The sequence below is a fragment of the Pyrus communis genome, chromosome 10 (assembly GCF_041283825.1).
Source record: "Pyrus communis isolate YQ-2024b chromosome 10, ASM4128382v1, whole genome shotgun sequence".
NCBI classification, from domain to species: Eukaryota; Viridiplantae; Streptophyta; class Magnoliopsida; order Rosales; family Rosaceae; genus Pyrus; species Pyrus communis.
In genome coordinates, this window is record NC_142574.1 from 28,302,263 (window position 1) to 28,314,099 (window position 11,837).

An 11,837-nucleotide genomic window follows, 5' to 3' on the forward strand; every position below is an offset into this window, starting at 1 on the left:
GTTCTATAATTCATATAGTTGGACCCCTTAATGGTATAAAGTTTTGTTGCTGTTTAATTTAATGAATGACCTATTGCTTAATCTTTAATTAGGAATCTTGGAAAAGCTCGTTAATTTGTTTGTATAGAAGATTAGAACGAGGAGAACGTGTATGGAACTGTTTATAGTCACATTATTCCATTATGCTCTTCAACTTTAATCTAACATGCTTTTTGAGCGTGATTATTGTGGGATCAAGACGTTTGGCCAAATGCCCCAAAAATACTGATGCGCGGTTATCGACTTCATCTTATCTCCAAGAGAGACGTAATAATAGCAGGACTAATAATATTATCATGAATCAACCATATATTATTCACATGATAAACGTTAAATACGTAATAATTTATTAGTATTTAGTGATTGACAAAAGAGAATATTAATAACGACAGATTAATAAAGTAGTGCTTATATTAATTGTAATTTTCTTTGACTTTCATATCTTTTTTATTTTTTATTTTTTTACATGAACTTTGTACAGAAGAAATGTCACATCCCGGTCTCGGCTCCGTCGTAGCATGATATTGTACGCTTTGAGCCCCGGTCATGCTCTCACGGTTTTATTTCTGGGAACTCACACAAGAACTTCTCAGTGGGTCACCCATCCTGGGAATGCTCTTACCTGAACTCGCTTAATTTTGGAGTTCCGATGGAACCCGAAGCCAATGAGTTCTCAAAATGCCTCATGATATATGGAGGTGGGCATGTATATAAAAGGCACATCACCCCTTCTATGTTGGTCGATGTGAGATGTTACAAGAAATAGGCAACATTAACTCTTCGTCAATAATTGTGTGTTAGGTACCAACCCTCCACCAAAGGAGAAAGGATCGTTGCACTTAGAAACCCTGCGCTCATCACTTCTCTATTAGATTTTATTAATAATACGAAAAAAAAAAAGAAAAGTAGAACAAGCGGAATGACTAGGATAATATTTGCTGAAAACAATTGACGAACACGATATATTTTGGTTCATGAATTTTTCAACTTCAGTCACTTAAAAATTATTTGACTTTGATATCTTCATTAGCGAGCTAAGTCTCTAGTTCTTATTTTACTTCTATTATTTCTTCATTTATGTGTTAAGTAAGTCTCTAGTTTTTAAGTGCTAATTAGCACCTTGCACGAAGAAAATAATTTATTAGTAAAAAGCATCTCACCTCAAAAAGCAGAGGCTCCGAATACAATACTTTTTTCCATTAACAATTGATAGACAATTCAAGCACAGAAAAAACCGATAGATATATATTGGGCTGTATTATTCACATATGCTATTTTATTTTTTACACACTTCTTGATAATTTTTGTCATTTGATATTCTTCAATTCATCCGATCCGACAATCGAAAATAAAAAAAGTATGTGAGAAGTAAAATGGAGTGTGTGGATATCACATCCCTATATATATTTTTAAGTTTCCTTAAATAATTATAAGTGCAAACAATGATCATTTTAAGCCAAACTACAAGCTTAATAAAGCAAATAAAAACATGTTTTGAGTGATAACATTTAAATACGTAAAGGGTTTTACTTTTTACCCAAAACAACCAATATTCTTGGCTTTTACTTTTGGATGCACCAACATTCTAGTGGGGACTCTTAAACTAAATATTAAACATAAATGAACATTATAAATAAATAAATAAATATTAAACATAAATGAACATTATAAATAAAAGATGAAGGGTGGGATCATCGTGGCGCTATGAAATTCTTAATTCACGTGTTATTATATAGGCAAATGTGTAAATTTAGGGTTTGTTTGAAAGTGTTTTAAACGACTAAAAACGATTTTGATGAAAATGTTTTTGTAATCCTTAGTAAAAAGTTATGAAAGTGAATTTTAGAAAAACATTTGAAGTACTTCATGAACGAAGCACATAATTTATGCTTTTTTCATGAAGTACTTCGAATGCTTTTGGAACCTAAAAATATTTTCTCTTAATACATTTTCAATCATTTTAAAAGCACTTTCAAAAGAGTTCTTATATTTTATAAAATATTAATGAATAGATACATGTGTTATAATATTAATAAACTTGTAGCACAATATAGCCGTGTGGTAGTGTTTGGACTCAAATTTACACCATCGGTCCGTGCAATCAAGGCCGTTTATTGAGCATAGCTCTCAACCGTCAGATGGAAAAGTGAAGATAATTTTGTTATTATTAAAGGATAATTTTATGGTTTTTATCATCATCATTATTATCTTTTAATGGGTTTCGTCTTGATATTTTCTTACTCAACAAGATAAATGGGATGCAAACAATATCTCCAACTTCGAGACTCCTGCGGCAAAGTATTTAATCAGATGGTTTTGAAGTAGTAAGAACATCTCCAGTGATGGGCTCTATATGGGGCTCGAAAAGTGGTGGATATAGCCCATTTTAGAGCTCTGAGGAATCTTTCGGGCTTTATAAAAGAATCTCTCCCAATGTGGGGTTATATCTTTCGGGCTCTATATGGGGTTATATATATTTATTCATGTTGTAATTTGATTAAGCGATGATTTTTTTTTTTTTTTTTGTGTTAGCTTTTCTTAAGTTGATTTTTGGACATGCTATCTTAAATTTTTTTTGTGAACCCTTCAAGCTAAAAAGTTCAAATTGTGACAAAGTTATATTTCATCACTTATGAATCGTTCGTTGGATTAGATTCCCTTATCTCAATCTCATCCGTTGAAAGAAACAAACCTCCACTTCGCCCTTTGAAATAATTTGATTTTCACGTATAACACAACAATTTATCTAGCACCAACTGATAAATTAGTATCATACAATTTTGAAAAAAATTATTTGAAAATTTTAGTCGTCAATGCCTGTCACATCCCCGCCTGGGACGGATCACTTCCCGGGCCCGCTCCACCACCATAGCACGATATTTTCCTCTTTGGGCCCCGACCACACCCTCATGATTTTGTTTTTGGGAACTCACACGAGAACCTCCCGATGGGGCACCCATCCTGGGAATGCTCTCACGCGCTACTCGCTTAACTTCGAGTTCCAATGGAACCCGAAGCTAGTGAGCTCCCAAAATGCCTCGTGCTAGGTAGATATGAGAATATACATATAAGGATCACTCCCCTGGGCGATGTGGGATGTCACAATGCCCATGAACGTAAAATCAATTTGAAATTTTAATTCTTATGGAATTTAAAACAATCATTAATTAGCCAAATTGCAAGAAAAATAAGTAAGGAAAAAGAATTTAATAAAAGAAAAGTATAAGTGTAATTGCAAGTGGAGGGAGAGTGATAGAATTTTGCTCACATGAGTTGCTATTTTTTTGTGGGACCCACTGTTTTTTGGGGCTAGATGTAACCCGATTTTATGTTACCCAAGAAAGGAAGTTGCTAACCCCAGTGATGGATCTAACCCCATTTTCTGGCTCATTGGGGATGAGATTTCTTTCTTAGGCTAGAAATATGGTAGTCTCATGGAGGATAAAGCCTCCATTGGGGATGATGAAGAGTGTCGTCTGAAGGGAATATTATATTCGTTTACTTTTCTATCTGGTTAAACAACAATTTTCATCTGTCAAATAAGAGAACAAGGGGATATGGATGAGATTGAATAGGTGTTTGACTAATGTCGTGCAAGAGTTGGATTACAGTGACATATTGCAATTCACATTGCATGCGTGGAGAAATTTTTAGGTGTACCCGGTACACCAAAAAAAATTCGTGTACCCTCACTCATAAATGGTGGACCTTCACTTTTTGTACCCTCAATAAATAAATAAAATCAAAACATTATGAGTGAGGGTACACGGATTTTTTTTGGTGTACCCGGTACACCTAAAAATTTCTCGCATGCGTGGTTGCACCTGTACAGATGTCATGGAAAAAGAAAGCTTTATAGTTGCATTGGGAGTCTTAATGGGATAAAGCAAGGCATTGATGGGAGTTCTAATTATGATGTGATAAGCCTAGAAGCCTAGATAGGTTTTTGCTTTGTTTGAAAAGCAGGATAGGCTTCTAACACCGATCAACTTTTGTTCTGTGAGTTTGAGTTACAACTGGACTTTACAATATGAATACTGTAAGATGTGCTGTAATATAAAATCTCTTTTTAATTCAACACACAAACTGCGTAAATTCTCGTTCTACGTGAAAACTCTCAACAAGCTTAAGATTTTTATTTTATTTTCTCACCGACACATCTTCAGTTTGGATAAACAGCACTGTGAAGGCAACCGGTGACATCTTCAGTTTGGATAAACAACACTGTTGCTGTAGAATCAGCCGACTGCGGAGAACCTTCAGTTTGGATAAACAGCACTGCGTCGAGGCCGACTGGTTATCTATCCAAGTCTCGGTCAAGAAGGATTTTCAAGTCCTTATTGGCAGAGGTCATTTCATTAGCCTTGTCGGCGAAGTAAGGTGTTACAGATTACTATATTCGGCACATTAAAAGCTGAATTTGATATTGAACTTCGCAAAACTAGCAGCCTTGTCTTCAGGCTCTAGAACCCAAAGGCCGAGATGTGTTCCTTCCTCGGCAGTAATTGCAAGATTAAGAAGTCAGCAGTGCGCTCAACGCAACATCAACACGTTTTACTCCCCGGCTGAGCTCAGCTGACGAGTTGGCACGCCCCGCACACAACCAAATGACGTAATTAGTTTATTGATTACTCGACCTATGTGCCATGTAAGCTTGATAGTTTTTAGGGTCAACATGTAGATATATTAATTTTTTTTTTTTAATTGGTGAATACTATTTGGCTCCTTTGCACAAGTTATTCCTTGTTACATGTCAACCATAGTCTCGCAATTTCAACAAAAAAAAAAAAAAAAAAAGCAAACTCGATAAAAATACAAAATGTTAAACTCTTAAGTTTATGTACACATATTAAACTGTAATTTGTATAGAAAGACAAATGACTCCGTCCATACAAGCAACCAAACATTTTCCTCACGAGAATAAACTCGTTTCCTCAAATATTTCTTTCACTTGTTTGCTGCTTTGAAAAATTAAGACCCTTGGTTTCCAAGGCATTTTAGGCTGCCCATCAAAAAATATGAAACTACAGACTGATTAAGAGTCATAGTACATGGCATATGAAGTGTGAGTATGAGGCAGCTCATGTTCAGGAGCGAGCTGAACTTATGTGGATGCGTAGGCAGATACAGAAGCACCAAACTTCTTTGCCACACTTTGGGAGTCAAGACCAAGGCCACTTAGCGTCTCTCCATGTACAAAAACGAGCCTCACTTTTCCCGTTAGCTATACATCCTTGACGACTTCCTTTGGGTTGCAGATGCGGTTTATCCAAATCCAACAGCCTGACAGCATTGAAGTTTTTGATCACGTACCAAAACTTCTAATTTCCATTCAATTAATTAATTTGATATAATAAAAATAATATTAAATTTTCCAACAAAATCTTGACTGAGTTCCTAAGTTTTAGCGACCGCATTTAGCAACCGAGCAAGACCAAATAAAGCAGTTAACAAACTATACTTACATGCCAATATATCCACACTGCAACTTTATGCGGCATCCACCAGAAAAACAGTGCGTGATCAGACGCCAAAGATGAGGATACTCTTTTGGCTTTTAGGGTAGCTGTGAGATAATTGCCAAGGTTTGGGTGTTGAACTGAGATTGAAACAAATAGATCATCTGCGGGAGCATTTGCTCTGATACTCCAATTCCCCAACATATCCGGCAAATTAATGTCATAAGCGGTTTCTCAAAAGCGCGAAAATCTTCTTGCTTAATAGATTTTGGAAATCTTCTTGCTCACTAGATTTGGGATTAAGTTAATATCTGCATAGTGAACAAAGCCTAAAAACAATATAAAAAAAAAATGCATGACTTATCAGTAAAACTCAGTTAAAATGGTTGATCACAACAGTTGACAATTCAATTGACCACAGAGTTTTCAGAAACACTTTCTTCCGATTGATGAGAATGGAACGAGTGAAATTCCTACACATTGCCCTAGTACCAACAAGATAACATCTATCAGAAGCCAGGAATTACAACCCCGTTTGTGAGGAATTCCAAAAACCGTTCCCAGCTTCCTTTATATCCAGCTTCAAAATGCACAACGCGCTTTTTGCGCATTTTCCCTCTCCAGTCAGAACATGGAAGGATCCTATTTCAATGCACCCTTCATCCATTGTGTATCTAATCTTCCGAATCAGTACACTGCCATTTCAATCAATCAACGCTACTACTAACGAATGACATAACATTATAACAAGAGCCATGGATAAATTCATCCATTTCAAAACAGAATCAGTTCAAAAATACCAAGAAGTGTCAAACATCAGTAAGGCACATCAAATTACTACAAAAAAACAGTAACATACCATGAAAGGGCTGACATGTAATGGTTTTGCCACTAAGTCAGAATTCGGGTTGAACACAAATGTCACTCTTTCTCCTCATGGTGTGTTGTTGCCTAAATTCAGATACACATCATCATTCAACAGGATCAACATCGAATAAATAAATATACACGCATATCGAACTGTGATTCACAGGTAAGTCTTCAATATCTAATTAAACATAATCGAGCGGCAAAGTAAAAAAGCAAACCTCAGCAATGCACTTTTTCAAAAGCCGGTCACCAACATCATAGCAGTAGTACAAGCTCAGTGGGTTCTGTTCATATCCCACACTTCGCGGAATTGTTAAAGGAGGAGGATTCTCTCCCCTCATAATCTCTTTCCCGTTCTCTCTCCTTCTATTTGAACAGTTACGATTTAGTCACATCAACATATTATATTGATTTTTTTTATAAAAACAATAAGACAAAAAACAAAATGTGAGAAGAGGGGACAAAATCCTCCTTTATTGTCTAAAGCAAACTAATTGTTCACCACACACCAAATTAATCAACTAACACATTAATTTCTAACAGTTTAATTAACCAAAACCCAATGATAGTTAAGCTAATAATTACGTTCAGCCGTCAGTGCCGGCAATGCAGCAAACTTCCTCGGCGGATAGGTGGTTGGGGAGAGGCTGCGGGGTGTGGTCCAGGTCAATGAGCGCGTAGCGGACGACATAGCGAAAAGAGTGGTGAACGGGACGGAGGCTGTAACATCCCACGTTGTCCAGAAGAGTGGATCCTGTAAGCCTTATATGTATATTCTCATCCTTACCTAGCACAAGGCCTTTTGGGAGCTCATTGGCTTCGGGTTCCATCAGAACTCTGAAGTTAAGCGAGTAGTGCGCCATAGCACGATATTGTCCGCTTTGGGCCCCGACCACGCCCTCACGATTTTGTTTCTGGGAACTCACACGAGAACTTCCCAGTGGGTCACCCATCATGGGATTGCTCTCGCACGCAACTCGCTTAACCTCAGAGTTCCGAAGGAACCCGAAGCTAGTAAGCTTCCAAAAGGCCTCGTGCTAGGTAGGGATGAGAATATAGATATAAGGCTTACAAGATCCACTTTCTTGGGCGATGTGGGATGTTACAATCCACCCTCCTTAGGGGCCCGACGTCCTCGTCGACACAAATCCGACCAGGGATTGGTTCATATACCAAATTGTCACATCCCGGCCCGAGATGTGGTGAGGGCCTGGGTCGAGTTGTGACAGAGGCGCTCGTGCCAGACAGTACTTTCGTAGAGGAAGGTGGAAGAGGAAGAGGAAGAAACGGCGCGTGAAGAGAAGCGCCAAATGAGGTTGTCGAAAAGGAGGAGGAGGGAAAGAGTAGAGAGATTTTTTAGTGTGACCGGCACACGAGATGATACACCCCGTAGCACTATACAAATGGTGAGATTTATGTGTTAAAAAAATTAATAACTTAAAAAATAAAATTTCCCACCACTTACATAAAAACACGTGATGTACTATCCGTATTCCCGTCACAATGAAAAATTTCTCGAGAGAGAGGGAAGTGAGCAAGGTGGAGAGGTTTGAGCATAACAGATAGAATAGCTCCATTGTTCACGCGCCCTTTTCCTCTGTTTTTCTTTTATTTCAATTTTAGGGGATTGGTTGGTCTGAAAAAAAAAATTTTATTTTTTAAATTTTTTTTTAGACGAAGGTGATGAGACATATTAACGACCGCATACCCTCTAAACCCCAAAAAGGACAAGGGCAAGTGGTGGGCCAAATATTGCTAGTTCAAAACTCAAGCATCTCAAGTATGACATTGAACTAGCAAGCAAGGTTGATGTTAACGTGATGTCAGTTATGTTCTCATATTTTTCTTTTTCTTTTTGTATTTGACATGTGTATTGCATGCGCAAATGAGAGTGGGAGCCAAGAAATTTCAGGGTAGTAAACTAAGATTAACCTTTTTTTTTTTTTTTCCTCTTGTTGTGTTTGACATGTGAGGTACCAAATTGAGACGAAAAAAACTTGATGTATCAAATGTTGAAAACCAAGAAATTTTATAACAGTAAACTGAGATTAACCCTTTTTTTTTTTTTTTTTTTTGTTCTTGTTGTGTTTGACAAGTGTATTGCAGGCGCAAATGAGAGTGGGAGCCGACAAGAGTTGTAGCAATTGGCCCTGCTACAACATCTGCAATAGAGCATTTCAACGACTCTCCGACGTGACGAATTCTCAACTATGGATTTCCAACGACCTAATAATCACACATTAAAGTGAATTGAATTGGGTGACTGGTTCTACTTTACTTATTGAATTTTCGGTTTAGTGAATCTTGTAAATTTCTACATGTTATTAATGGCCCTGGACTTCCGCTGATTTTATCATGGACAATGTACATTAATAAATACTTAGAGTTATGATTATTGAGAAATGAGAAAAAAAATCAAGAACTGAAATTGAGAATATGAAAACAAATTACAAAGCTTACATATCTCTAGAAAATTCAACGGTTTTATTTGTCAATAGATTTTTTCAAAATGAGACTCTCCATGACTTTTTGTCAACTTACAATTTATCGTTAATTCTTTATCGTGTCAACATTAATTTCATGAAATAATTCTAAATAGCTAAATAAAACCAAATAAACTTGAGTCGTTCAAATCGAAAAGCCCACTACTGAAACGGCGGCGGGCCGGCCCATTTATAACCAAATAAACTTTTGAGCCGTCCGATTCCATCAAGCAACGTATCGCGTGAGCAGCACGTGACATGAACGAGCCATTTGTTCGGTTGCTTAACCAACAGGCAACCGCGAAACGCAAGAGTCTCTCACAGTTAAATCGCCACACCCATTTCTCAATCCCTCCTTCATATAAGCTTCCTCTCTCGCTCCCATTGCACTTCACTGGCTCCAATTTCCCCAATCGAATTGGGATTTCTCGGAATTCAGTGTTGAATTTCGAGAACCAAATTGAGAAATTTCCCGATGGCCACCGTCTCTCAGTGCTTCGGAGCCGCCGCTGCTCTGTCGGTCTCCTCCTCCAATTCCGGGAAGCTCCACCTACGTTCTCGCAGATCCCTCCCGGGTCCGGTACCCCTCTTTTTTGCCCTTCCGTCTCCGGCGCCGTTATTTTTTTTAAATTTTGCCAATTTTTGTTTTTCTTTTTATGTGATTCAGGGAGGAAGGCGAGCTTGTTTGTTGTCAGGTCTGATGCCGGGGTCAGGTCGGGTTCGTATTCGAGAGCTCGCCTGGCTGATCAGCTGATTACCAATGCTGTTGCAGTTAATTAATCATCTTCTTTTCCCTTATAGCTTTTGGATGCAATTCAATGTCAAGTGAAATTAATTTGGTGTGGATATGTAGACCGCTACGAGTATAGCTTACACCTTGGCTGACTACTAATTCTAATGCAGTTTCTGGAATTTTTTTAGTGAAATTGACGATTTTTTTTTTATTAAGTTTGTTTTCCGTACGTGCTCCTTCAAATTTTCTAGAGAATAATTGAAGCGATTGTGAAAACAGTGTGTAAAGCAAGATGAGAATTGCATCTCTATCGTGTGTAGGCAAGGAATTTTGAAATTTTCTTTCGAAACTTGACGTGCATCCTGTGAACTCGAGTTGCTTGATGTGCAAGGAAGCGTTTTTTAAATTTGGAGACTGTCTAATAGTGACTTTTAAATTAGATAAATGGAATGTTACAAGTCGTACTGGATGTTTCCTTTTACGTTAACTTATCTTTTGAAATCATCAAATGTATTAATTTTACTTTCTCTTCCACCCTCTCTACTGCATGTGGTCTTATGCATTACCCCGGTGCATCTTATGAAACCGCAATTGTAGTTTCATTGTATTGATTTGTTGGTTATTTGGTTCATCTGTTACTCGTTGAGGAGGGAATTAACAACATAAACACATTCTTTCCCTTAGGCATGAACTTCTGCTTTTTGAAGCCTTGCGAGAAGGATTGGAAGAAGAAATGGCTAGGGATCCCACTGTTTGTGTAATGGGTGAAGATGTCGGCCACTATGGAGGATCGTACAAGGTGACCAAGGGCCTGGCTGATAAGTATGGGGATCTCAGGATTCCTGATACTCCTATTGTGGATGCAAATTTTTTCATCCTTGATTTTGGACAAAATTGCACCTACAAAACAAATAACACCTTAGGTCAAGGCCAAAAGCCTCACGCGCCCACGATGAATGGGGTGGGGAGCTTTGGCCGAAGAACCTCTAATGCCAAAGTTAGAATTTTGAGGGAAAAGTGTTCGGAAAATTTAGAGAATTTAGCAAGAGAATTGTAATTGAGTTTTGGAGATAATGTGAGGTTTTATATAGGGGTGTGGCCGGCCCCCTTGGGAGAGGACGAACCCACCACATGGATGAATTTGTGGGTTAGGTTCATGATTTATGTTTAATTAGCTAACTAATTGAATAATTAATCAATTAATTGGCTAATTAATATAATAAAAAAAGGAATGATATAGGAGTTACCTTGTGGAGAAGATATGATGAGGGACGGATGAAATAGGTTATAAATAAATACCTATTTGGGCATTTTTGACTTGATTGAGGGATGATTGTCCACTACTCGAGCGCAGGAATTCCGGTGTGCCTCGAGGGTAGTTTTGTCATTTTCACCTAAAAATTCACGTGTCGCCTCTTGATTATTTTTGGCTCCACACCTATTGTTGAGAATGCCCTTACGGGTTTGGGTGTTGGAGCTGCCATGACTGGTCTCAGACCACTTATTGAGGGTATGAACATGGGATTTCTCCTTCTAGCTTTTTAACCATATCTCCAACAACTGTGGCATGCTCCACTACACTTCTGGTGGTCAGTTTAAAATCCCAGTAGTTTATCCGTGGCCCGGGTGGAGTGGGAAGCCAACTTGCGGCTGAGCACTCGCAACGTCTTGAGTCCTATTTTCAATCTATTCCCGGGATCCAAATGGTTGCATGCTCGACCCCTTACAATGCTAAAGGCTTGACGAAAGCTGCCATTCGAAGTGATTCTGTTTGAGCATGTGTTGCTATACAATCTCAAGGATAGAATTCCAGATGAAGAGTATGTGTGCAATCTCGAGGAAGCCGAGATGGTCAGGCCCGGGGACCATGTGTCTATTTTGACATATTCTCGGATGAGGTACCATGTAATGCAGGCTGCCAAAACTTTGGTGAACAAGGGTTACGATCCCGAAGTGATTGATATTAGGTCGTTGAAGTCCTTTGATCTTCACACCATCGGGAACTCAGTGAAGAAAACACACCGCGTGCTGATTGTGGAGGAGTGCATGCGGACGGGTGGAATTGGTGCTAGTTTGACAGCCGCGATCACTGAGAACATCCATGATTATTTAGATGCCCCTATTATATGCTTGTCTTCGCAGGATGTGCCCACTCCATATGCTGCAACATTGGAGGAAGTGACTGTTGTTCAACCTGCCCAGATTGTGAAGGCGGTTGAGCAGCTCTGCCAGTGGGTAATTGCAGCAGCATGA

General features: G+C 38.4%; 2 pseudogenes; one reads left to right on the forward strand and one right to left on the reverse strand.

Moving 5' to 3' along the window:
* Positions 1-5,048: 5,048 nt before the first annotated feature.
* LOC148693834 (uncharacterized) lies at positions 5,049-7,945 on the reverse strand (annotated as a pseudogene).
* Positions 7,946-9,178: 1,233 nt separating this feature from the next.
* LOC137728503 (pyruvate dehydrogenase E1 component subunit beta-3, chloroplastic-like) lies at positions 9,179-11,837 on the forward strand (annotated as a pseudogene).